General features: G+C 34.9%; 1 protein-coding gene and 1 non-coding gene across 19 annotated transcripts in view; both read left to right on the plus strand.

Moving 5' to 3' along the window:
* The window catches only part of SCAPER (S-phase cyclin A associated protein in the ER), a 491,770-nt gene that overhangs the window by 442,249 nt on the left and 43,521 nt on the right, over positions 1-6,000 (plus strand). The window lies entirely within an intron of this gene.
* LOC112066290 (U6 spliceosomal RNA) lies at positions 3,818-3,921 on the plus strand. The gene has a single exon (XR_002892534.1). It is a non-coding gene; the product is annotated as a U6 spliceosomal RNA (small nuclear RNA).

A 6,000-nucleotide genomic window follows, 5' to 3' on the forward strand; every position in this document is an offset into this window, starting at 1 on the left:
GATGTAGAAAAAGGTTTTGACAAAATGCAACATCCACTTATGATAAAAACTGTCAACAAAGTGGGTTTAGAGGGAACCTACTGCAACATAATAAAGGCCATACAAAATAAACCCACAGCTAACATCATACTCAACAGTGAAAAGCTGAAAGCATTTCTTCTAAGATCAGGAACAAGACAAGAATGCCCACTCTTGTCACTGTTATTCAACATGGTTACTAGAAGTCCTAGCTGCAGCAATCAGAAAAGAAAAAGAAATAAAAGAAATCCAAACTGGAAAGAAAGAAATAAAATTGTCACTGTTTGCCAATGACATGACACTATATGTAGAAAATCCTAAAGATGCCACCAAAAAGTACTAGAGCTCATCAATGAATTCAGTAAAGTCGCAGGATAGAAAATTAATATACGTAAATCTGGTGCATTTCTATACATTAATAACATGCTATTAGAAAGATATATTAAGAAAACAATCCCACTTACAATATCATTTAAAAGAATAACATACCTAGGAATAAACTTAACTAGGAGGTAAAAGACCTGTACTTGGTAAACTACAAGACACTGATGAAGGAAACTGAAGACAAAACAAACAGATGAAAAGATAAATCCATACTGTGTTCATGGATGGGAAGAAATAATATTGTTGAAATGACCATACTACCCAAGGCGATCTACAGATTAAATGCAATTCCTAACAAAATACCAATGGCATTTTTCACAGAACTAGAACAAACAATTCTAAAATTTGTATAGAAACTCAAAAGACCTGAATAGGCAAAATAATCTTGAGAGAGGAGAAGAAAGCTGGCAGTATCATGCTCCCTGTTTTCAAACTATACTACCAAGTTGCAGTAATCAAAACAGTATGGTACTGGCACAAAAACAGACACAAAGTTCAAGGAACAGAATAGGGAGCCCAGAAATCAACCCACACACTTATGGTGTCTGTGACAAAGGAGGCAAGAATATACAAGGGAGAAAAAACAGTCTCTTCAATAAATGGTGCTGGGGAAACTAGACAGTTACATGTAAAAGAATGAAATTAGAGCATTTTCTCACATGATATGCAAAAATAAACTCAAAGTGGATTAAAGACCCAAATGTAAAACTGGAAACTATCAAACTCCTAGAAGAAAACAAATAGAATACTCTTTGACATAAATCCAGTATTTTGAGGGATCTGACTCCTAAGGCAAAGGAAACAAAAACAAAAGTAAACAAATAGGACCTAATTAAACTTAAAAGCTTTTGCACAGCAAAGGAAACCATTGACAAAATGAAAAGACAACCTACTGAATGGGAGAAAATATTTACAAATGATGCAACCGACAAGGGGTTAATATCCAAAATATATAAACAGCTCATACAACTCAATATCAAAAAAAGAAACAACCCTATTAAAAAATGGGCAGAAGACCGAAAAAGACATTTCTCTAAAGAAGACATACAGATGGCCAGTAGGCACATGAAAAGATGCTCATCATCGCTAATTATTAGAGAAATGCAAATCAAAACGACAATGGGGTACAACCTCACACCAGTCAGAATGGCCATCATTAAAGAGTCTACAAATAATAAATGCTAGAGAGGGTGTGGAGAAAAGGGAACCCTCTTACACTATTGGTGGGAATGTAAATTGGTACAATCACTGTGAAAAACAGTATGGAGGTTCCTCAAAAAACTAAAAATAGAGTTGCTGTATGATCCAGCAATCCCACTCCAGGGCGTATACCCAGACAAAAATATAATTCGAAAAGATACATGCACCCCTATGTTCATAGCAGCACTGTTTACAATAGCCAAGACATGGAAACAACCTAAATGTCCATCGACAGATGAATGGATAAAGAAGATGTGGTATATATATATCCAAGGGAATATTACTCAGCCATAAAAAAGAATGAAATGCCATTTGCAGCAACATGGATGGACCTAGAGATTATCATGCTAAGTGAAGTAAGTCAGAAAGAGAAAAACAAATACCATATGATATGACTTATATATGGAATCTAAAATACAACACAAATGAACGTATCTACAAAACAAAAACAGACTTACAGATAAAGAGAACAGATTTGTGGTTGCCAGGGGGAGGCAGGATGGGGAAGGGAAGTTAGCTGGGAGTTTGGGATTAGCAGCTACAAATTAATATATATAGGATGGATAAACAACAAGGTCCTACTCTATAGCACAGGGAACTATATTCAATATCCTGTGATAAACCATAATGGAAAAGAATATATATATATACATATATATGTATATATAGCTGAATCACTTTGTTGTACAGCAGAAATTAAACACAACATTGTAAATCAACTATACTTCAATAAAATTTTAAAAACCACAATGAGATAACACCTCACACCTGTCAGAATGACTATCATCAAAAAGACCACAAATAACATGTTGGCAAGGATATGGAGAAAAGGAAACCCTTGAACACTGTTGGTATAATATAAATAGGTGTAGCCACTATGGAGAACAGTCTGGAAGTTCCTCAAAAAACTAACAGTAGAACTACCATATGATGCAGTAATTCTACTCCTGGGTGTATATCCAAGAAAATGAAAACACTAATTTGAAAAGATACATGCACCCTAGTGTTCATAACCATATTATTTACAGTAGCCAAGATATGGAAGTAACCTAAGTGTCCATCAGCAGATGAATGGAAAAAGAAGATGCATACACACATACACACAATGGAATACTACTTGGCCATAAAAAGAATAAAATTTTGCCATTTGCAGCAACATGACTGGACCTGGAGATATTATGCTTAGTGAAATAAATGACACAGAGAAAGACAAATACTGTGTGTTATAACTTGTATGTGGAATCTAAAAAATAAAACAAACTAATGAATATAACAAAACAGAAACAGACTCACAGATATAGAGAACAAACTAGTGATTACCAGTGTAGAGAGGGAAGTGGGGAAGGGCAACATAGAGGTAGGGGATTAAGAGGTACAAACTACTATCTATAAAATAAACTACAAGGATATATTGTACAGCACAGGGAATATAGCCAGTATTTTATAATAACTTTAAATGGAGTATAATCTATAAAAATTTCAATCACTACATTGTATACTTGAAACTAATATAATTGTAAGTCAGCTATACCTCAATAAAATAAATAAAAAACTCATGGGACAGTAAAAGCACTGTTAAGGGGAAAGTGTATAGCTATAAGCATTTACACTAAAGAAAGTAGAAATATCTCAAATCAAAAAATTAACTAGGGGCTTCCCTGGTGGTGCATTGGTTAAGACTCCACTTACCAATGCAGGGGTCATGGGTTGGAGCCCTGGTCTGGGAAAATCCCACATGCTGTGGAGCAGCTAAGCCCATGTGCCACAACTACTGAACCTGTGCTCTAGAGCCCACGAGCCACAACTACTGAACCCCACACACCTAGAGCTCATGCTCCACAACAAGAGAAGCCATCGCAATGAGAAGCCCATGCACTGCAACGAAGAGTAGCCCCCGCTTGCCACAACTAGAGAAAGCCTGTGCGCAGCAACGAAGACCCAGCACAGCCAAAAATAAATAAATAAATTTTAAGAAAACACAACTATACAACCTAAAGAACTAGAAAAAAAGAACAGACTAAACCCAAGGCTAGCAAAAGGAAGGAAATAATTAAGATTATGGTGGAGATCAATTAAGTTGAGAATAAAATAACAATAGAGATATTCAGTGAAACCAAAAGTTGGTTCTTTGAAAAGATCAATAGAATTGACAAACCTTCAGCTAGAAAACAAGAGTGAGAACTCTGAAATTACTAAAATCAGAAATGAAAATGGGGTGCTCACTTTGACAGCGCATATACTAAAATTAGAATGATACAAAGATTAGCATGGTCCCTGCACAGAGATGACACTAAGATTCTTGAAGTGTTTTGTTTTTTTATAGTTGTAGTACAGTATTGTATATTGAAATTATGAGAGTAGATTTTAAGCATTCTACCAAAAAAAAAAAAAGTTAACTGTATGAGGTAATGGATGCTTTAACTTGATGATAGGAATAATTTTACAATGTATATCAAATCATCATGTTTTACACACATTGAATGTTACAATTTTATTTGTAAGTTATACTTCAGTAAAGTTGGGTGGGGAGAGAAATGAAAATGGGATGTTGCTACCAATTCTACAGAAATAAAAAGGACTATACGAGAGTACTATTAACAACGTATGCCAACAAATTGAATAATTTAGATGAAATGGACAAATTCCTAGAAACACAATACCTACCAAGACTAAATCACAAAGAAATAGAAAATCTGAAGAGACCTGTAACTAATAAGGGGACTGAAGCAGTAATCAGAGGTCTCCAAAGGAAAGCCCTGGACCTGATGGCTTCAGTGGTGAATTATACCCAACATTTAAAGAACTAACACTAGTCTTTCTCAAACTTTTCCAAAAAAACTGAAGAGGAGAGAATACTTTCTAACATGAAGCCAGCATTATTCTGATTCCAAAGCCAGACAAAGACACCACAAGAGAGAAAATTCCAGACTGATATTCCTTACGAACATTGATTTAAAGATACTCAACAAAACACTACCAAACCAAGCTCAGCAGCATGTTTAAAGGATTATACACCATGACCAAGTGGGATTTGTTCCTGGAGTGCAAGAATGGTTCCGCATATGAACATCAATCAATTTAATAGACCACATTAACAGAATGAAGGGGGAAAAAAACACGATCATCTCAATTTATACAGAAAAGCATCTGATAAATTTCAACACCCTTTCATGGTAAAAACACTCAACAAATTAGGAATAGAAAGAAACTACCTTCACATAATAAAAGCCATATGTGAAAAGCCCACAAGGAACATCATACTCAAGGATGAAAGAAGGAAAGCTTTTCCTCTAACATCAGGACAAGGCAAGGATGCCCACTTCTGCCACTTCTACTCAACATAGTACTGGAAGTTGTAGCCAAAGCAATTAGGTGAGGAAAAGGACAAGGAAAAAAGGCATCTAAATTGGAAGGGAAGGAGTAAAATTTTCTCTGTTTGCAAATGATATTATATGTAGAAACCACTAATGATTCCACACAAAAAAGCTGTTAAAACTAATAAATTCAATAAAGTAACAGAATACAAAGTCAACTCACAAAAATTAGTTGCATTTATGTACACTATATACTATGAACAATCTGGAAAAGAAATTATGAAAATTCCATTTATAATAGCATCAAAAAGAATAAAATACTTAGGAATTAAACAAGAAGATGAAAGATTTATACAATGAAAAGTATAAAACATTGCCAAAAGAAATCAAAGAAGGCATAAATTAGAAACACATCCCATGTCCATGGATTATAAAACAATATTGTTAAGATGTCATTACTATGCAAAGCAATCTATAAATCTATACATTCCTTGCACTCCCTATCTAAATCCCAAAGACTTTTTTTTTTTTGCAGAAATAGTAAATCCCATCTTAAAATTCATATGGAATCTCAAGGGACCCCAAATAACCAAAACAATCTTGAAAGAGAAGAACAAAGGGGGAGGATTCACACTTCTGATTTCAAAATTTACTACAAAGCTACAGTAATCAAAACAGTGTGGTACTGGCATAAAGACAGACATATATAACAATGGAATAGAATAGAGAGCACAAACTTAAACTCTTGTATTTATAGTCAAATGATTTTTGACAGGGGTGCCAAGACCATTGAATGGGAAAGGACAGTCTCTTCAACAAATGGTGCTGGAAAAACTGGATATCCATTAGTAAAAGAACGAAGCTGGACACTTATCTAACACCATAACTTAAGATGGATCAGAGACATAAATGTAAGACCTAAAACAATTAAACTCCTAGAAGAAAACACAGGGCAAAATCTTCCTGACATTGGATTTAGCAATGATTTCTTTGGATGTGACACCAGAGGCACAGGCAATAAAAGAAAAAGTAGGGGCTTCCCTGGTGGCGCAGTGGTTGAGAGTCCGCCTGCCGATGCAGGGGA

Source organism: Physeter macrocephalus, chromosome 11, assembly GCF_002837175.3.
Source record: "Physeter macrocephalus isolate SW-GA chromosome 11, ASM283717v5, whole genome shotgun sequence".
Lineage (NCBI taxonomy): Eukaryota > Metazoa > Chordata > Mammalia > Artiodactyla > Physeteridae > Physeter > Physeter macrocephalus.